At 33.6% G+C, this 23,251-nt stretch overlaps 1 protein-coding gene across 8 annotated transcripts in view; it reads right to left on the bottom strand.

The window, feature by feature from the left end:
* LOC129906893 (muscle LIM protein Mlp84B-like) overlaps positions 1 to 23,251 on the bottom strand; it is a 387,782-nt gene that overhangs the window by 17,179 nt on the left and 347,352 nt on the right. The window lies entirely within an intron of this gene.

Here is a 23,251-nt window from a genome sequence, read left to right as displayed (position 1 = left end):
TTATCGAGAACAACTTGGTGGTAGCTAACAGAGGCAACACCCCCATCTTTGTTACAAAAACACGTGAAGAGGTTCTTGATACTACCTTGACGAATAATTCAGATACTTGCCTATTAGAAAAATGGAAGGTCTTAGGCTAATAGAATTTTATATCCCTGATGCTGCTAGGCACAATAAGCCCTTTAGGAATAATAGGCGTACAGATTGGCATGTATTCAATAGGGAAATAGTTAAGAACATCAGTCACCTGAGGACTGATAATAATCTAGACCCAAATGGCCTAGATAAATTGACAGAGGAATTCACAGGAATTCTACGCGATGCACTGGACAAAAGCTGTCCTCTTATTACCGCGACGAAGAAAAACAATAAACCACCCTGGTGGACTGTTGAGCTCAGTAACATAAGTAAAGAAACTAGAAAACTTTTCAATCGTAATAAACGCACTAGAGCTGAAAGTGACTGGGAATCCTATAAAACCAGTCAAAGAAAATTTAAGACAGAAACTCAACGAGCCAAACGATGCTCTTGGAGAAACTTTTGCAGTACTATCGAATGTACAAATCATTCGGCAACACTAAGGAAAATCCTCTCCAAAACGATTACTCCTATAGGCTCCCTAAATGGGCCTGATAATCAATGGACAGAATCTAATCAAGACAACTTAAAACTCTTGGTACAAGCTCACTTCCCAGGTTGTAACTCTGAATTGGAAAACGATTCTACAAACTCTTTGCACTCATTTTGTGAAATTCCTAGAGAAATTATTACGAAAGAAAAGTTGATCTGGGCCATCAACTCCTTCTCTCCTTATAAATCTCCAGGCCTAGACGGCGTCTTCCCCTTAAAGCTGCAAAAAAGTAGTGAATTCATTCCATACCTGTTCACAATATTCCAAAAAAGCTTTCATTTGGGATATGTCCCTAAAACATGGCTTGAAGTCAAAGTTGTCTTTATACCAAAAGCTGGTAAATCCAGTTACACAGAACCCAAAGATTTCAGACCTATCAGTCTAAGTTCTTTTACACTCAAAACACTTGAAAGGTTAATCGCTATACATATCCGCAGTTACTTAAGACGGGAGGCGATATCCCCCTTTCAGCATACATACACAAAAGGTAGAAGTGTAGACTGTAGAGACAGCTTTACACTGTGCAGTCAGAACAATAGAAAAGTCACTTGTGGTTAAAGAATATACCCTCGCAGCATTTCTAGACATAGAAGGAGCATTCAATAATGTTCATAATAGTGCAATTGAAAAAGCACTCACTGATCTTAAAATAGAAAACACGGTCATAAAATGGATAGTGTGCATGTTGAAAAACAGGAGGAACCCCACAAGGTGGTATTCTATCACCTCTTCTTTGGATCTTGAATGATGAATGAGTTTCTCATCAAACTGAATAACAGCGGTGTCAAGGTTATAGCCTACGCAGACGATCTAGCTCTTCTAGGGACAGGTAAATACCTTACCACAGTAAGCGAACAATTAGAAAACGCATTATCCAAGGTCAGTAACTGGACCAGGAGATGCGGTCTTAAAGTAAACCCCTTTAAAACAGAACTGGTACTTTTCACAAACAGAAGGAAAATTCCTCCTTTTGTAGTGCCAAAAATTGATGGCACCCCCCTTAAGATTTCGGATAAAGCGAAATATCTCGGAGTGATCTTCCATAAGAAACTTAACTGGGGTCCAAACATTCAAGAAAGATATAAGAAAGCCACGTTTGCACTTTACTCATGTAATAGAATTCTTGGCAGAAACTGTCCTGTGGATGTAAACCGCCATTGTCAGACCCATTCTGACTTATGGCTGCTTAGTCTGGTGGCGAGCTATGGAGAAATCCACGAACTTGAAGACCCTAATCAAAGTACAAAGAATAGCATGCATTAGCACTACGGGGGTGATGAGGTCCACTCCAATCGCAGGTTTGGAGGCAATCCTTAATCTCACTCCCTTAGATCTATTTGTACAAGAATTAGCAGCAAATAGTGCCCTACGACTCAGTCAAACCAACATTTGGAGTACTAGTCAAAGCGGTCATACCACGACTCTTTCTAACTACGTTGACAACAACGTAAGTACAGACTACATGACCCCTTACTTAGACTTCAACAAGTCTTTTAATGTCAGTTTCCCCAACAGACAATATTGGGAAAACAGTGTACCTTTCTCAAATGAGTCGACTATCGCCATCTTCACTGATGGCTCGAAAATGAACACTGGGTTCAGTGCAGGTTTTTACTCAGAAAACCTCAACCTTGCCAGTTCTTTCAGACTTCCCGATTACAGCAGTGTCTTCCAAGCCAAGATACTGGCAGTGAAAAATGCTGCTACACAAATATCCATGATGGCGATATCACCTGCTGACATCACCTTTTTCATTGATAGCCAAGCGGCAATAAAAGCGATTTCTGCCACCTTAATCAAGTCAAAGCTTGTTTCTTGCTGTCGCGAAGAGCTTAGGGTTCTTGGTATGCAGCATAACGTAAGACTCTGCTGGGTTTCCCGCCACAGTGTTGTGTTCGGCAGCGAAAAACCGGATGAGCTTGCAAGGGAAGGCTTAGTACTTGATCCTTCTCTCATAGACCATAACATCAGAATCCCACAATGTGAATTGAAACGAAATATCGTCAAACATATTTTTCAAAAAACCAAAGGAAAGATGGAACCTCCTAGATACCTGCGGTCACACCAGGAAACTTTGGCCGAATTACGTCGAGAAAAAATCTAATAAGATCTTACTACTCAGTAAACCTTCCTTAAGATCCCTTATAGATGTTTTAACGGGACATAACCTACTGGGCTACCATAAAAAGAAAATAGGGCTTAGCACAGATGACCTATTTAGATGCTGCGGCAATGAGGACGAACAGGAAGATACTACTCACTTCCTCTGTCACTATCCAGCACTCTGCCGCACCAGAAAAACATTTTTAGGGAACTACTTCTTTAATGAATTAGAAGAACTATCAGAACTGTCAGGTAACAGCCTATTGAACTTTGTCAAGTCTACCAAGTGGCTCGACGAACCATAGGATTCATAGGATTACACTTTTTTAATGAGGTTATAAATACTTCAGGGTATCAAAAGGGATCTACATTGATCTAAATGTGACGGTAAAAACATCAACTGTCAGCCCATTTAACCTAACCTAACCTAACCCACTCTCTCAGAACGACTCTGCAATTTCATCAAGCTCTTCATAGAACTGATTATGGCAAAAATGAACCGATTACGAAATATGTTAAGGATTGTTAATAAAAGTTGTAATATTTTTGACTCTACTAACACAAGATCATACAAAAAAAACCTTCTATATGGTACTTTATAGCCCTCTTGGACTTTAAGATTAGTAAATAGTAAAAGAGAAACCTGGGCCCTATTGCACCAACCACTTTGCACTTTGAATTTTGCAACTTTGCAAAACAATACTTTTCTGCAAAGTAAAAGTGCAAAGTGTTGCACCAAAAATTAAAACTTCCCCACTTTGCACTTTGCAATTTTTGATGTTCAACAAGTGCGGGCGTTGCACCAACTAAAAATGGAACTTTGCGTAATTTGAAAATTTGCAAAGTAAAGCAATAAATAGTTTCAACTTTTTTTCGTTGTTAAAAAAGGTTGAAATCTTCTTTTTTTACTTAACCTTCCGATAACAACACGTTTTTCGGTTGTCCTAAAATTCAATTAAAAAAAATACTTTTAGGTATAATAAAAATTATATATTTAATCATAACACTTCATAGGGTTCAACAGAATCAGAAAATAGATAGTTCACAAAAAAAAAAAACAAAACTTGTATCTAAAAAAACCAAAGAAAGAAAAATCAAGCCTGGGGTGGTTTAGCACCCCTGTTGTCATCGGAAGGTTAAACAACAATATTTTTTGAAATTTTGTTGTACTTTACTCTATCATTTGTTATTTTGTTGTTTATATAGTTACTTAGACTGTTGCTTTGCTGTAATTTGTTTAAAGAAGTAAATAATAGAATTTTTAATATCAATATAATTTCATTATTTTAACTTTAAATTGCAATTATTTTTGAATGACGGATAATTTTGAATAAGGTGGTTGGCAATTCTAGAGGAGACTATGTGGCCATGAAGCAGAGGGCAGAGATGCGTTCTTTATTTTACCATAGTTTACTTATGTTTATACTATCGAACTAAATGGTCTATTGTTTAGTTATAATTTCTAACTATTTGAAATGGTTCCTAAACTCCTTTTGAAGTGTCAAATAGTCACGATTCGTAACTTTATCAAACTCTCTTTCATGATACGAGTTTAGTGATTTGTTGATCTAAGAAATAAGATATTTGGTTTTCAAGACAATTCAACCATTTGTATTACTTTTATTAATCAGCGGAAAAATTAAGTTAAAATGGAATTTTGGAAATGATGTGAAAAAAATTATTTTGAATAAAAACATGATTTTCGGTTATAATAAAGGAATTGGAATTATTATAAAAAAAAATTCTTTTGACAGTTTTGTGGTTGGTGCAACAAAATTTGCAAAGAAAGAATTTTTGTTTTACTTTTCAAAAAAGGGCCCAGGGCCCTATTGCACCAACCACTTTGCATTTTGCAAATCTGCACTTAAACTTTGCAAATTCTGTTGCACCAAACTCCAACTTGCAAAGAGGAAATTATTTTTTTGAAAAGTAAAACAAAAATTTCCAAATTATTTTTTTGAAAAGTAAAACAAAAATTCCTACTTTGCAAATTTTGTTGCACCAACCACCAATTTGCAAAGCAGAGAGTACTTTTCTGAAAAGTGCAAAGTTTTGCCAATTTGCAGAGAATTCCTCGATTTCGTTGCACCAACCAAAAAAACTTTGCACTTTCCATATTAAATTCTGCAAAGTTTTGCAATAATATACAAAGACAAAATTTCATTTGCGGATGGCCATTTCTCGTGTAAAGTTCGGGTATATTAAATGATAATTTCAAATGAATCGAGAATAGAGTATAGTAAAAGGTACGTGAGTGATGTAAAATTAAGAATGAATTTTGAAATTAGGAATAATTAACTATTGGGAATATTTAACTATGGTTACTATGTGAAAAGAAGTTGAAGTGGCATTATTAGAATTTGTTGTGTTCTTTTTACAAATCATTTAGAAACGATTTGTTGTTAGATAATGATAAACTGTCAAACGAATTTTTTTTTTATATTAATTCCAATTCCTTTACTATAACCCATCTCTCCCATCATTTCCAAAATTCTATTTTAACTTAATTTTTCCGCTGATTAATAAAAGTAATACAAATGTTTGAATTGTCTTGAAAACCAAACATCTTATTTCTTAGATCAACAACTCACTAAACTCGTATTATGGAAGTGAGTTGGAAAAAGTTACGAATCGTCACTATTTGACACTTCAAAAGGAGTTTAGAGACCATTTCAAATAGTTAGAAATTGTAACTAAACAATAGACCATTTAGTTCGATAATATAAACATAAGTAAACTATGGTAAAATAAAGAACGCACTTCTACCCTCTGCTTCATGACCACATAGCCTCCTCATTCAAATTTGTTATTAGCCTCCTCTATCATTTGTTATTTTGTTGGTCATAGTTACTTAGACTGTTGCTTTGCTGTAATTTGTTTAGAGAAGAAAATAATAGAATTTTTAATATCAATATTATTTCATTATTTTAACTATAAATTTATAGTTAAAATAATGAAATTATATTGATATTAAAAATTCTATTATTTTCTTCTCTAAACAAATTACAGCAAAGCAACAGTCTAAGTAACTATGACCAACAAAATAACAAATGATAGAGTAAAGTACAACAAAATTTCAAAAGATATCGTTGATTAACCTTTCGATGACAACAGGCGTGCTATACCAAGCTTTATTTTCCTTTCTTTGTTTTTTTTTTTAGATACAATTATTGTTTTTTTTTGTGAATTATCTATTTTCTGATTCTGTTGAAACCTATGAAGTGTTATGATTAAAAATATATAATTTTTATTATACCTAAAAGTACTTTTTTTGTTTTAATTTAATTTAAGGACAACCAAAAAGTGTGTTGTTATCGGAAAGGTTAAGTAAAAAAAGAAGATTTCAGCCTTTTTTAACAACGAAAAAAAGTTGAAACTATTTATTGCTTTACTTTGCAAATTTTCAAATTACGCAAAGTTCCATTTTTAGTTGGTGCAACGCCCGCACTTGTTGAACATCAAAAATTGCAAAGTGCAAAGTGGGGAAGTTTTAATTTTTGGTGCAACACTTTGCACTTTTACTTTGCAGAAAAGTATTGTTTTGCAAAGTTGCAAAATGCAAAGTGCAGAGTGGTTGGTGCAATTGGGCCCTAGTGTTTTTTAAAAGTGCTTAAGCATGCTTTTTCATTTTGTTTTGTTTTTGTATACTCTTTTTTAAATTTTTAATTTTTTCTTTATTTAATACTTTTATTTTTATTTTTTTATATATATATATATTATATATATATTATATATATATATAGTGGAATGCTTCCGCATGCTCCTATATAGATATTTACTTTTTACATTTTGTAACTGCTTGTAATAAGCAGCCCCGCTCTTATCTCGTGTTTTCCTTTTTGTATAATATAGCATCAGCACTTTTCTTCAAGTATGAGAACAAACCGAAATTTTAAATTTCACGAATGTTATATAACTTTAAAAATGTTATATAATGGGAATTCACTGGGATTAATATATAAACACAACTCTACTTGTAAACGTTTTGAATGAGACTTAACTTGTCTTGTCATTCCGATAGTCGCGAGCCCAACTTCCTCAGTGGATAATCGTCGGCACGTTTAAAGAGTCAGCACAATTCGACGACGGATGACGATCGACAAGATTAAATAACATATTTATTTTCATTTTCTTATAAATATATAACAATTCATTTTTTATTTATGTATAATATAACTGTTTATTATATTCGGTTAGTGTGTTTAAGCTTGGTTTTGTTTGACTGCTTGCCTGCTTGCTGCGGCAGTTGTCGTTTACCGTGTCCGTAATGTATTATTGACCTTGTCTGAGATTTCAGGCTGCTTCATTGAGCAGGGGCGTATACAGGTTTGCTTCTTGGGGGGGGGGGGTCATGCCAATTTTTTTTTTTTTTCAAAAGTTTTGATAGCAGGCATAAACCTGAAAATGGGCTTTTTGAATTATTAAACATTAAAATTTGTGCGTCTTGCATTTTGAATCGAAAAGTTCCGAATGTAGTTCTAAAAATAACCAAACAAAAACGGTATGAGATTTTTCGTCGGTCTCCACGAGGACAACGAAATGCTTGCGAAATCTGGACCGAAAAATACTCAAAAATTGCAAAACATAAATGAAAAAAAATCAAACACGCATCGCAGAAAGACATGCAATGACAAAATGAACAACAAAAACAAACAAAAAAAACTCAAAATGTCATTTTTCCACATACAATGAATGTCCGCGGCAATTGTTTGTGTGCGAAAAAGAAGTTTAGACTTTCAATTTCGTTGTGCCGAACAGCGTACTACAGAACGAAAAGTTGAACGAAATTTTTGGTTTACCATTTCGTTGTTTCATTTTTGTATGGGATTTTTCGTTTCTTATCAGCAGCGTACTAGGCTTTAATTTTGACCAATTGAGGCTATCCTCTCCTAAAAATAAAATGTACTGTACGAGTACTTCGATTGAATAATTTGCCTTAAAACAACTGTTCATTGTTTTCCGCTAGCCCAGAAAGTTAATATAAAAATCGTTTTTACTTAATAACAGTTTTAACTTTTTAATTAAAAGTCTTCCTAACCTCAGGCAAACGAATCGCAAAGTTTTGTAAAAAAAATTGCATTGAAAATATTATTTTTTTTTAATTTTGTTTTAAAATTGTATGGGAATTTAAAATAGGTACCTCTATTAAAATAGTAAAGACAGAAAAATTAATTTTGGCGATATTTTGGAATTCGTCCGTTTTCAGGTATTAATCAGCGGTTTACAATATAAAAAACATTCAGTTGTATTTATTAGATTAAGCCCTGCTTTTTCAATCGTCAGATAGACTATCAGAAGAATAAATGTCACTATAAAAAAAATTTTATTCCTAGGAATAAGCTCTAACTTAGGTTTATCTAACTATTCAAAAAATTAGCCCTAAGTGATATTTAATAATAATATTTAAATTGCCTTAGATAAGGTTGCTTACATTGCTTCTATAATTGGCTGGCCATTGACGATTAACAAATCGATAGTTGTTTCAAAAAATGCAACAGATCTAGCAAATTTAGTATGTACAAAATACTGTTATATTCTGACTGTTATATTCTGTAAGCAAACAAAATTCACCAAATTTTATCAGAAGAATGTATTGAACTGGAACATTGCAAAAAACTAAAAAGATTTGAGAAATGATATCCTTCTTTAACATTTTGCCGATGACGAATTTTATCAACAGAATTGACCTCCACACAGCAAGGCCACAGAAAGCTTCCCTATTTAAAACATATGTTATTCACTTCATCATATAAAAAAATAGAAGATATGGCTGCTTCTTCTATTTGCTGGTAAGCAGTGTCTTGCCCTTAAGATATTATTTTTGTGTACCTACTAGATTCAATTTCTTTTAAAAAGCTTTGAATATAATACTTATCCGGATTTTGTTTCCATACAAAACTCTACAGCTCAACTAATATTATCGAACGAATCAAAATAATCCTAATCCAGCACAGCGTTCGCTAAAAATATGACCACATCCCCAAAATATGGTAAAATAGTTTGTTTGAATACCAAAAATTTTGTTTACTTTTAATTTTCGTTCATGTTCTAAAACTTCAACATTTTGAAAATAATCTTACTCAAGAGATTTCAGTATCACATAACAAATTCTTTTTTAAGTTCTGAGTTCTTGGGGGGGGGGGGGGGGGTCATGACCCCGTGATCCCCCCCCCCCTTGTATACGCTGTTGTCATTGAGGGCAACCAATTTCCATTTCTATGTTCTATCGAGCACAACATGATTTTGCCTAATGAGTTTCCACCACACTTATTTTGGGTTCAAAATAATTTTGAATCATATTCATCTTCATGACTTCAAAGTTGAATGTTTCCCAGCAAGAATATTTGTACGGGACCGGAAGCATCAGCTCTACGTTGAGATACCCAGAGTACACATTTAGTATGTATAGGTAGATTTTAGATGCTTGTAACTACTTTAAGTTAGTTATCCCTTCGACCTTATGTTTCATGCTTTTATTGAAATGAAACACTATTTTGATTTAATTAAGAGGTCGGTAGTTTTATGTTTCAGATGCTTGTAGGCATGTTGCACTTTTGAATTTAGAGCTGGATTGGTGGTTCCACTCCCCACCTGGGAGTCGATTTTTTGTTGCAGTTTAGACATTTGGATAAATATAAACGATAGTCGATTTATCTCTGGTACCAGCATAATATTTTTTTTCCATATTCCAAAGCATCTTTTCCAAACTTAAACTTGACCATTTATTTTACAGTAGTTTTTATATAAAAATTTCACTTTTAATTTGAAACTAATTTACATATTTTGTTTTTTTTTTTTATTTGTTTAATGAAATTGAATAGGTACCTACATTATTATAATTTTTATGTGTTTTTTTTTAATTGATTTTATTCAATGGATATATAATGGGAAATTGTGATCACAACAAAAACATTACTGTTAAAAAAGGAGCCAAGTTCTCCTATGTTGAAGTTATGCTGGCACAAAAAGTAATGAGATGTAAAAGTGTACCAAGTTCTAAAGTTTGGGTTCAAATTCGTATCAATAAAATGTTGATTGTTCTCTTGACAACTTTTCTTTTAATAACCGATTTTTAAAGTTATTTCGAAAATTGCCAAGTAAACAATCAAAATTTTATTGATACGAATTTGAACCCAAACTTTAGAACTTGGTACACTTTTACATCTCAGTACTTTTTGTGCCAGCATAACTTCAACATAGGAGAACTTGGCTCCTTTTTTAACAGTAATGTTTTTGTTGTGATTTCACTATTTTTTACAAGGTATGGCTGTAGAATTGAAAATCTCTATATTTGATGAAAATTCAATGAAAATGGGCGGTTGCCACGCCCCCTGGCTAAAATTCTCAAACTTTAAATTTTTTCCTTTGTATAAACTACCATCTCTACCATTCTACCAAATTTCAAGATTCTACGATAATCAGAAGTGCTCTATTATATTTAATGAAAATTCAGCGGAATTTGCCACCCCCCCTGGCTAAAATTCTCAAATTTTAGATTTTTTCCTTTGAATAAACTACCAGCTCTACCATTCTACCAAATTTCAAGATTCTTCGATAATCAGAAGTGCTCTATAATATTTGATGAAAATTCAGCGGAAATGGGCGGATGCCACGCCCCCTGAATTGAAAATCTCAAATTTTCGATTTTTCCCTTTATACGCCACAAGACCTATCACCGTGTAAAATTTCACGTTTCTACGTTAACGGGAAGTTCTCCATAATTTTGATGATCTGTCAGTGAGTGAGTGAGTCAGTCAGTCGGTCAGTTACGGTTTTTGCGATTTTTGAAGCATTATATCTCAGAAACTACTCATCGTAAAAGGCTGAAATTTTGTGGTTTTGACAAACTCAATAAATGTAGCGAGTTTGAAATTTCTAGCATCTTTGGTGTGGAAGTTAGAGGGGGGTCGAAAATGGCCTGAGTTGTTTCCTGTAAATAAGGGTGTAGTGCCAAAGTTGCTAAAGAACTTGGTTGGGCACTACCGTGCCCCTTGATACCAGCTTTCTGTTGTTATCCAAAAATTTTAATGTGTTGGTAACAGAGTCAATTATAGCATAGCTCCCAAGAATATCCCTGCCTATTATACCATCGGCGGGTATGTTATTTAGGCCATCAAGAGTTTCAAGAGAAAAATGAAATTAAAATGGAATATAATACCATTTTAATTTCATTTTTCTCTTGAAACTCGACCGAATTGAACCTAAAGTTTCGCCAATTCCTTCAGAAGCTAATTTTACTTTACTTTTTTCTTTAGTGCGTATTTTTACATTATTTTTTAATGCACTATTTTTTATAAAAGGCTTGCTTCTACATTTTCGTCTAATAAAACCAAAATTTTATCTCTCTTAGCATTTGGAAATGCTAGTTCTATATACATTTTTTTCTTGGATATTTATTGTTAAATTTGTTTTTCACTTCAATGATGATTTTATGAATTTTTGAATAAAATTCATAAATCATATCTAAACATTTAATGAATACTGAAAACAATTGTGAAATAAAAAAAATTTGGTTAAAAACCGAAGGTACTTTAAAGTCAGAAATTAAAGGGATTGACGTTTTGGCAGATTTAGTAATTTGAGTGAAACGACTTGTTTGTTTTTTGGTAAAATTGGTATTTTGAGAATGTCCCAATTATATTTGACAAAATATCGCCTTTTACATCTACACTCATTCTCAGAGTGGCCAACCCTAGTACACCAATCGCATCGTACCCTAGTCTTTTGCGGGTTTGCCGCTTGTAATTGACTTTTGGGTATCGAAAGTGTTCTTTGAGGTTGTCCATGCGCTTTACAGGTATTGTGGAAAAAAGTATTTCTCTTAAACCTGCAATAAGCACTTTTGGGGTTTGTTTTCTTGCAGAATCTACAAACCACTTTCTCTGAGCTACATCTTACATTAATTTCCTTTAGAGGAAATCTTTGCCAATCTTTGGTTACAGATGCTGTAACCTTTCCACTTTTTGAGGTGTGACACATGATTATTTTAAAAAATAATAGTCACTTGGAGTCAAACAATATAACGTAGGTATGTAGGTATATTTAATTTGCTTATCCCTAACCCTAACTTGAAGTTTCAAACTGACCTACATTAACTAAAATTAGGCCGTAAAACAACTCAAGCAAATTAAACAAACAAAAATATAAGCAGATCGTTTTTCAGAAAAAAGTGAAGAAAAAACGAAAACGATGCAAAACAAAAATAAAAACGAAATATACTTACCTGCTTATTGACTTACGTACATACATAAATATAGTGTAGTCGTTGTCAAGTGTGGTTTCGTATTCCAATTGATGTAGGTATGTTGCACTTTGAATTTAATTAAACTTTTTTTTTTTTTTTTGAAAAAGAACAGCAACAATGATTCACTAAAAATATTCAAAAACCGACACTACACGAAGTTATTGGTTGTTTTTATTTTGTTACGATTACGATTTAAAGGCTCGCGGACCGGCTGCGCCAGTGTTATATAACTTTAAAAAGTTATATTATGGGAATTCGCAGGGATTAATATTATACAACTCTACTTGTTCACGTTTTAAGTTAGACTCCACTTGTCTTGTCATTCCGATAGTCCCGACCCCAACTTCCTCAGTGGATAATCGTCGGCACGTTTAAAGAGTCAGCACAAGTCAATTTATTGTCTTATTGCACTTTGATTGACCCAAAACTATACCCGAATGATGATACCGAATGGACAATCAAAGTGAACATTACAATTGAAGTGTGCTGAGTTCAACGCACGACGATTTCCTCTGGTAGGTATGGAAGAGGGCACAACACGAATCTCGTATTCCAATTTCCATTTATAAAAATGTTTGTTCTCACGCTTGAAGTAATTTGTGCATGCTTGTCAATTTTGGAATTGTCTGTTTCTAATTTAAATAAAATTGAGTCGTTCCCAAACCGTCGAAGGTGTCGTGTCTTTTATATTAATTCGATTCATTTTCTGACTGTGTTGTATTGAAATTATTTTAATATTGTGGATTTAACACTTTTCTTCAAAAAAAAACTCAAAATGCCGATATGACTAGCCACCGCAAGTGCCATCATACTCGGGATAATTTAATAGACTTCTTGATAAAGCGTCTCAATGGAATTGGACAAAGATCCACCAAATTGAATGAAATTGGACAAAGATCCACCAAACTTCTCTTGTTAAGCTGAAGAAGCTTTTATCTTCAGACAGAGTATTAATGCCGTTCAATGAGAAGTTACGGAATGGGTGCCGTTTAAGCACACTTGTTGCCAGATGTGTCTGAGCGCCCGATTTCTTATTATTCGAAGACTTTGAATAAATCAGAACGTAAGTATGCGCAAATGGACAAGTAAGCATTAGCGATCATTGTAAGTATCAAGAAGTATCATGGATAAAGAACACAAACCCGTGTTGGGCCTATTTTCACCCTGTTAACCTATTCAAAATATAATTTCTGAGAGAATGCTTCAAAACATAATTTTTTTTAGAGCCTATAATTACAACATTCAACAAAAGAAATCGCTCATACCGATGCGTTTAGTAGCTTGCCAGCAGACACTTCTAATTTTACTAAAGAAGATGAAGAAGAAGTGGATTTGATGATAGATTTACTTGATACCCCACTACTACGAGCAAATGACATTGCAAAAGAGACGAAAAATGACAAGATTTTATGGCGCGTTTTGTACTGCACCTAAAAGGGTTGGCCAATTTCTACGGATCCAGAGTTTAAGGTCTTTTTCAATCGAAAGCACGAAATCAGATCAATCAGAGGATGTTTAGTATGGGGTCAGAGAGTCTTCGTTCCTGCAATTCATCGTTCCAAAATTTCAACAGAACTTCACGCAAACCATCCTGGAATAGTCCGCATGAAAGCGTTAGCAATGCACGGTATAAAAAGAGAAGGTATGATCATTAGAAAAAACTCTGTATCAAGAACTGTCAAAACTTTAAAATGGCTTCTTAAGTTTTTGACAGCTGCCCATTGAAATTGTTGTTGTAAACAAATTGGTCTTGGAAATTGTTGTTACTTTTGACTTTGCCAAATTAAACTTCAAAAACTTATTACTCCATTTTGTAAGATGGCGACTCTAATGATCATACCTTTTCTTCTTATACCAGGATGGTTTGCGTGAAGTTCTGTTAGAATTTTGGAACGATGAATTGCAGGAACGAAGACTCTCTGTTAGCAAGGAGCTATGTCTGGTGGCCAAAAATGGATGGTGATATCGAACGGTGCAATATCTGCCAAAGGATACACTTGGGAGGAAGAGAAGAATCCTTGGAGCAGGATTCACATAGATTTTGCCGGTCCGTTCAACGGAAATCTTTTCTTTCTGGTAGTAGATTATGGTGGTCATGCCAAATTTTGTTTACAAAAGTTTTGATACTAGGCATAAACTTGAAAATGTGCTATTTGAATTAAAAATATTAAAGTCCGTTCGTTTTGCATTTCGAATCGAACAGTTACAAACAGTTCTAAGAATAACCAAACAAAAACGTTGTGTGATTAGTTTGCTTTTGTTTAGGGTTTAGCCTTAAGTTTGACCAATTAAGACCATCCTGTCCTTAAAGTACAGTGTAATGTATAGGGATAGGATTTTCATGCACTTCAATCGATTGAAAAATCACATGAGGTGGCTACAAACTGTTGTACCCAATCACAATCAAAACGTCAAAAAGGGGAAAAATTTAGGAATGGAACTGTACTACCCTCAGAAAATTCAGTTCGCTTCGTGAGCATCTTCTCCTTTCACTCCTCATCCCTCTTGCCTACAAACGCACTGCTTAGGCGATTGAAAAATCACCGTGTAGCCAGGCACATGTGCATTTAAGGCCACGTGAATTTGTAAAATATCAATAATTCTTTAAATTTTATAAAAAAAGATTTTACGTAACTTTTCCGAGTTCAAAGATGTAACTTTTTGGAAATATTGTTTTTTTATAAATAAAATTGCAGAAAATTTACTCTTAAATAATCCCATTTATCATTTGATCGTGTTTTTTTTTATGAGTTTGGACAACGTTAGTTTGTCAGTTTTGCACAGCATTTGCTTACGTTTTCTAATTGACTTTCAGTCACTTTTAGTAAAAATTTCAGGATTGTAATTTCAAGGTGTTCCTAAAAAAATATGCATTTGCATGGAAACCCGATCCCTAGTAATGTACAAGTCCTTCGATTGAATAATTTGCCTTTAAATAACTCATTTAATCACGCATTGTTTATCGCTAGCCCAGAATTATTTTACAAGTTAAAATAAAAATAATTTTTATTTAATAACACTGGTAACTTTCAAATTAATTGTCTTCCAAACCTCAGACAAACGAATCGCAAAGTTTTGCAAAAAAAAATGCATTTGAAAATGCAATTTTTTAAATTTTGATTTAAAATTGTACGCGAATTTCTATTTCTTTTAAGACGAGGGGGTTACAGGATTCAAATACCTCTGTCAAAATAGTAAAGACAAAAAAATATTTTTGGCGTAACAGAAGATATTAAACAAAATTATGCTAGTTTTAGGGTAGATATGCTTTCGAAATTTCAAACATCAATACTAATTAAAGAAATGCTTTAGATCACTTACTAAGGATTTTAAGTGACCTAAGCTTGCTTAAATATTTAATTTGCCTTTAGACAAGGCTGCTTATATTCTTATCTATTATCGGTTTAGTCAAAAAATATTTCGATTTTAAATCCATACAAAACTCTACAACATAGCTTAATTTGTAGCCTATCAATATTTATTATCGAACGAATCAAAATAATCCTTATCAACATAGCGGTCGCTTTTAATATGACCAATTCCCCAAATATGGGAAGATAGTTGGTTTGAATATCAAAAAATCTGTTCACTTTTCTTAAACTTCGACATTTTGAAAATCATCTTACTCAAAAGAATTTGGTAGCACATATCAATTTTTTGTTTAAGTTTTGATTTCTTGGGAGGGGTCATGACCCCGTGACTCCTCCCCCCCCCCCTGTGTACGCCGTTGAATTCTGATGGAACTACATTAATCGCCGATACGATATACGAAGCTCATTGATGAAGATCGACATCATCCTGCATTATCTATTTCGTTAAACTTAAATATTTATAATGTAAGTTATCATTGTAAGAATATGCATGAATTCAACTTTAAACTATTTAATTTTTCCGAACTCTACCGCTTATTGAATCATATTAATTGGAACATCTTGTATTTGAATGTTAGTTTTGATGAAATAGTCTTTCGTTTTTATAAAATCTTGTTACGAAAAATAAGAAAGGAGAATGGGCAAGTTTGTATGAAACGTGGACGTTACGCGTCCAGGAATGAATTTGTTATTTTTTGATGTAATTAAGGTTAACATATACTGTGCAGAAGTTTTATCCCTGTGACGTATTTCAATAACGGATAAAATGCATTTTTGCATTTAACACTTTATATATGTCTCAATGTTATAACTCAATTTTAAGTGCAAAAGAAACAAGGTGTGGTTGAAGTTGAATCGATCCTGGAGTATTGAAGCTCAAAATGAATATACTAGACTTAAAGATGAATTTATTAACTACTCCAATTTTCTTTATTTGGATTTTATACTTAGAACTGAAGATGATCTTCAATCTAATCCACAAAATTTCTTTAAATATGTAAATCGTAAGAGAAAATCAGATGGTTACCCAACCCAAATATGGGTTTGGTTGTGTCATTCTTTTGCTCTGTTTACTTTTATTTATTTTATTGTGAAAACCTTTAAAGTTTTAATTCAACTTGTGTTTACCTATTTGATGAACTCCTTTATTTATTTAAGCTTAGTACAAGCTATGACTTAAAACTAATTAAAAAAAAAAAAAAAAAAAAAAAAAACTAACTTAAACTACCTTAGACTAATTTAACATTTTTTTTTTTTTTTTTTTGGTTCTTGTTTTGTGTTGTTTTTATTGTATTAAGACCGGGCCCTAAGGCCCACCTTAATGTTGTTTTATGGGAAACAACAAAAACGAAACAAAAACCAAAGACTTAAGGGGGGGTTTCCATAGCATTTTAATGGAAGATGGTTGACTAATTGTTGTATTACTTTTGCAGTTTATAAGATAATCTTATGAAACTTACTTTTTTGAAAAGGTAATAAACGTACGAATATTTTTGCATCAATTAAATTTTAGAAACATTTCTTGTGCGATTTTTATAAGGGTCGAAAATGATTTTTTTCCTGCAAATTTAGATTGAATCAGAATTTTGGTTGGGGCACCGTTGTTTATAAACTTTTTATTTATTTTTTTTTTTTTTATAATGATCAAATGTGTTTTCATGCAGTACGCGAAACAGATTTTTTTTTTTTTTTTTATTAGAAAAAAAGCTTCGTTAATTTGTTGTAATTTCATGTTTTTTTACTCACTCTTCTTAGAATAACTTTACCGTTTATTAGTGTTTTTAGATGAAACAAAAAGAAAACAATAAAGGGAATTAGGAGAATAAAATTTCTAAAATTTAATTTGAAGTTAGTTTGAACGGTTAATTTGAAGGAAAAGTGTCAAAATGCACTTTTTTAGCATTTTAGTCGTGGGGCAAAGCGTGATTATTTTTTAAAATGTTTTTGTATTTTTTAATGAGAACTTAATAAAGTTGTTCATGCAACCCGTTTGCCAAAAAAAATATTTTTTTTATTTACACACTAAAAATTTGATTTTAATAAACCAATATTTGCATTCTGTTTTTGAGGAAGGGGCAGTCAAAGCATCCACAATTTATTTTTATTATTTTTTTTCATTATATTTCAAATCAGTTTCAAAAAAAAAATAAATATTTTTGCTCACAGTATTTTAAATATAAACTGTTGAAAAAGTGTCTATTTTAGCTTTTTTTACTTTGAAAATTCCATTGATCACGCACACATGCAAATTTAGTTCAAAAGAATGCCACGCATAAGCTGGCGCTGATGAACTCTTTTTTTCTGTTCTTTTCTATTTATTGAAAAAAACTTGCTCTTGCGCTCTCATTTTCTCGTTATATTTTGTTTTTGTTTTTTGTGTTTACATAATACTTTTTTTTTTGTTTCCTATTTCCTCACTCAGGCAGGCAGAAATCATTCATGAAATTATGAAGATTCTGCAGAGAGTAGGTAGATAGTAGATATTTTTTGCAAGATCATTATCTTTTGTTTTCAAAAATGGTTGTTTTGTTCTTGTTGACTCTTGGGTTTTTTCTAACAATTCATTTCGTGTTTATAATATCGCACCCGCGGTTGCGAGTTGACACTTTTGGGTTTTTTTTTTGTGTAAGCGAAATTCTTTGCATTGTGTAATATTCACATCGCTCGTGCGGGGATATAAGTAAAGGATTAGATATTTGGTATGCATTTGTTTGTGTGTAAAAATGTGTATTGACATTTGACATGTGCTTGTGCACAATGATTGATTTCTATATTTAGGTTGATTTCTGGGTTGTATTGTTTATTATACTACACTCGCGCGTGCGTGCGGGGTTATATAATATAAATATGTAGTTTTGTTTTTCATTGTCTTTGTTTATATGTTGCGGATTCGGTTTTTTTTTGTAGGTAGGTATAATAGTTATATTTTCGCGGGGGAATGGGTAAAGGGTTATATAAGTGTATTTGTGGTTAGAATGCACTTGATGGTATTTATAGAAATAGTTTTGAATAGGTGAAGATGCTCAGTATGTTTCCTTAGCAAAAAAAAAGTTTTTAAAATTACACCTACTGAGGAAACAAGCAAAAAAGTAGCTAATGCCTATCTGAATTTATAAATAAAATATCAGTTTGAAAAAATAGATCATTTTTTTTCAAAGTGTTGAGCTTGAAAATTATTTTTGAAAACTTCCCTAAACTTTGAATACATAATTGAAAAATTAATTTCAAGGTTTAAAAAAAGTAACTTATAAGTTATTAATGCTGCCTTATTTTTGTTTCCTAATAATGTAGGTATAGGTAAATAAAAAACAAAATCGATTCAGTTACGAACTGAGTTCATTGCATTGGTGACTCTAAAAAAATCTTTATTAAAAAGGTGTTGAAAGTAAATTGGATTGATATCGAGCCCATCCTCAAACAACATACACATAAGAACCTAAACATTCTATATATTGTAAGTAAATACATTTCCATGTCAGCCGGCACGCGCGTGTGCGAGACAAAAAATTTCTCAACGAAGAACAACTCAAAAGTGAGCAAGAACCTGAAAATCAATCCTTCTGCGCATCTACTCATATTTTTATACAAACTACACAAAGGATACTGTCAAGTATATTATATCAATGCACCCATAAAACACATCCTCTACCTGCTTCTCCGCTGAACAACTATAATTATTATTATAATGCAAAAAATTTCTCTGATACACAAAAAACTCAAATGCCATCCACAACAGCAACATGGAAACAAGTTTCTTTTTCATTTCAAAAATAAATAGGTATACACTCCAGAAATCTTTCATGAAAATATTGAATTTCAAACCAGTTTTCGTCCACAAACACCATATCCATATAAAGATCTATGTAGTATACCTACATCCATTTGCATGTCACCCCGCACGCGTGAGTGCGATGGCGATCTCACAAAGAGACAATGAATGAAGACCATAACTCCATAACCAACATCCTGAGAGTAAAAAACCAGAGAATTCGATGGCGAGAGAGCGAAACACATTCACTAATACACACAAATGCTTTTACATGAGATTTGACTTTGCTGAAAAAGGGAACCCAGTCTTAAACATTAAACACCAGGCTTAAAAAATAAGGGGATTTGGACGGAGGTGTTCATATCGGGGGCATAAGATGGGAATGATTAGTGCAGCAGGATATTCCGGAGATTTTTTCTAAGTGACGATTTACTTAAATGGAAGTCAAAGGAGGGCATTGCTTCGTTCGAGTGCCTTAACATTCTGGACATATGTTCAAAGTGGCCATAATTGGTTCGATGACGGGAAAGGTAAAATAAGGGTGGAGAGCGGAGACTTCGGGGATTTGTGTTTAGGTTGATTTCACATAGAAGAGAAGATGAGTCAATGTTTCCTGTAAGCAATTGATGGACAAAGAGTATGTCGGCTATTTGGCGACGCTGGACCATAAACAAAAAATACCAAGACTGGAAACTCGGCGGTCAACTGACGTTTGCCTACAAGCTGCGAGGTGTGGTGAATGTCGTGAACCTATCGTTGTGTTCGTGTCCGATGTGTGGCGAATGTCGTGAATCTATAAATGTGTGCGTGTTAACGTCATTTACCAACGTGGTGGCTTTCACATATATTCACAGACAGCACTGTACACAAAAGGGTTTTGGGGGGAAAGACGTACGAAAGTTTCCAGTCTTGGTATTTTTTGTTTATGCGCTGGACTAAGGGTTGCAATTCAATTAGATTCAGACGGTCATGGTATGGGGGTAAGTTGACTTGACTTGACATAAGATATTTGTTGATAATAAAAAATGGTCAAGTGCTCAAAATATATGCAAAATTTTAGCTAACATAAATAATTCTATCCAAAATCTTATATCAAATGCATTTTCGAGAGGATTTTGTTTCGGAGCTTAAATTAAGCTAAATTTTTGACAATACATTTTTTTAGAAAAAAAAATTTTCAGCTGTCAAACATTTACCTTGCTCTGGGACCCTATTAAACTTTTATCTTCAGAGTAAAAATTGTTTGCAGAAGGATTGATGTATTTTTTTAATAAATAATCAAAAACTGAAAATAAAGAAAGAAAATTGGGAAAATAATGCCGGCTTTTCACGAGACGATTTAAGCCGCACGATAGATTACAATAGAAGCAGGATTTTGTTTTGTTATTGTTTCGCAAATAAATACAATGATCTGATCTGGATCACGAGAAAAATTAAACAGAGCTTTTATTGATGATGAAAAAAATTTTAAGTGAATGTAAACGCAAAAATAAAATTAACAGGTCAACGCTTGTTTGTAATTTGTAAATATTTATAAATGTTTCATACACCATTAATTCTTTTGTTTTGCAACTAAGATAGTATTTAGCCACTTCAAAAATGTATCCCAATTCTCACAACTAAATAAAGCTAACATAAATTCTTTATTCAACAGAAATATATACAAATGTCAAAAACTTATCCTCGGCTAAAAATTTAACCAGATCAGAAGGGGTGAAATATTTCTTACATCTTCGGAGGAAACCTAAGCATTTCGCAGAGTTTTTGGCTTAATCGAATGTGTGCTCATTCCACAAAAGGTGGTTTGTAATGGATATACCTAGAATCCAAATCTGATCAGTTTCCTCGATGCAAGTACCACTCATAGATAGTGGCAAAGGGGGAAGGTTTCGTTTTAATGATAGTAAGCAGCATTGTGTTTTAGAAGCATTAAATTCTACGCGGTTTCTTATTCCCCATTGGACAATGCATTCGAGATCAGAATTTAATGAGCTTATCATATTTTGCCGTTGGAGTTCAACATCCGAATGGCATGGGTGTGAATCTTCTAACGAATATGAAAAGCTGAGGGTACTATCATCTGCGAAACAATTTAATGGATTAGAAGTTTCAGAGAGCAAATCATTAATGAAAATGACAAAGACAGTCGGAGGCAAAACGGAGCCCTGGGGCACACCAGCATTTATATTATTGGTTTCAGACTTGAATCCATCCAAAACTACTTGAATTGAACGGTTCGAAAGGTAATTTCTAATCCAACGAAGAAGAGATTCATCAATACCGAATGCAAGCATTCGGCTTGATGCCAAACTCTATCAAATGCCTTTGAAATATCAAGCGCAACAATCTTACTTTCTCCAAAACGATGTAAAGATTTGTTCCACTGATCGGTGAGATCATCAAATCAATCAAATCACCGGTGGATCTATTGCTACGAAAGCCATACTGCCGGTCATTAAGAAGCTTCCGTTCTTCAAGATATTTCTTGAGCTGGAAATTAATCAGCGTTTCCATGACCTTAGAAAGAAGGGACGTAAGTGCAATCGGACGATAGTTAGAGGGTGAAGAAGATTCGCCTTTTTTAGGGACAGACTGGACAAATGCTTTTCTCCATCCACTCGGAAAGAGACCTGTAGAGTAGGACAGATGTAAAAGCTTACGCAGTGGTTTTGCCAGCGTAGAAGAACACCTCTTCAGAACTATGGGAGGGATACTATCCGGGCCAGCGGATTTGTGTTTGTCAAGGTCTTTAAGAACTCTTGCCACTGCACGAGTACGAAAAAAGATAGGTCCCATAAAACTATTTACTCGCTCAAGTGAAGGGGGAGTCATGACACTTTCTGTTAACGTTGAATTGGCAGCAAACTGCCTGACGAGAAGGTTGGCTTTCTCAAGAGAACTAACAAAAGGAGTGTCATTGTAAACGAGCATTGGAACCGAAGATGTTGTAGAGTTTCGAATATTTTTCACAAATGACCAAAAATGTTTACTACCTGTGGGACACTGTAGTATTTTTTGTCTTAATTTTTGCTCATGCAAAAATTTGATTCGTCGAATATGGGTGTTGCTGGCCTTTCTAGCTTGCTCAAATCTTATCTGATTTTCCTCAGTGGGGTTGGCTTTATAATAACGGAACATTACCTCTTTTTCCCTGATAACCTCTTTGAAGCTCGAATCAAACCACGAATTCTCTTTCGTTTTGATTGTTTTAGCCCTGTTGGGGATAAAATTTCTCATTCCGGAGATAATTAAGTTTGTGATCATATCTGTACTAGAATCAACGTCACTATCGAGGAAACATACGGACCAGTTAAAGTTTTTGAAAAAAGCGTTGAGACCCTCCCAGTTGGGTTTCTCATATTGCCAAACAGTTCTCTTAGGAGTTTTTTCTTTAACTGGATTTTTTTTACAATAGAAATTCGCAGATATGACACAATGATCTGATGTGCCTAGAGGCGATAATACGCTTACAGTGTATATATCAGGGTCAGAGGTAAGAAACAAGTCTAGAGTATTTTCAGCCCGACCAGCGACGTTCGAAATTCGAGTCGGCTCGTACATTGAAATCGCCCGTAATGACGATTTCAGTGCGAGGGTGAAGGGTAACAATCCTTTGAATGGAGTCGGATAGAGCATCAAATTCATTAGAAGTTGAATTACTATCCAGATTTGGACTTCGATAAATAAAACATGTATGGATGATGGCTTATTAATTGAAAATTTGAACCACATGAAGTTAAAATTAGTGTTAATGCACTGACCGTATTGTGGTTGAAGTTGATAGGCAACATCATTTCGAATATAAATGGCGAGACCGTGGTGAGAAAAGAATAATGGCACCAAGCAAGATTGAATTCAGAACATTCTGAATTTTCACTTATCTGGGTCTCACCTAGTGCCAAAACAGCTGGCCTGTTTTGCACAGTATAAATGTACACGAATGTTGGCATAATCGACCCTGAAATTACCTACCATTTAAATATACTAAAACTTTAAAAAACCTTATCCGATTATTACCTACATTGAATGTCTTACATAAATTCCAATTTGAGCTTCAACAAAACAAATTGTCACTAGTGTTATGCCTTAGTGACAATTTGTATCGATCCGCCCCTGGTTATTTATTAACACAT

This window comes from Episyrphus balteatus, chromosome 1 (genome assembly GCF_945859705.1).
Source record: "Episyrphus balteatus chromosome 1, idEpiBalt1.1, whole genome shotgun sequence".
NCBI classification, from domain to species: Eukaryota; Metazoa; Arthropoda; class Insecta; order Diptera; family Syrphidae; genus Episyrphus; species Episyrphus balteatus.
The sequence above is the reverse complement of the archived record's forward strand: the minus strand, read 5'-3'. Positions and strand labels throughout refer to the sequence as shown.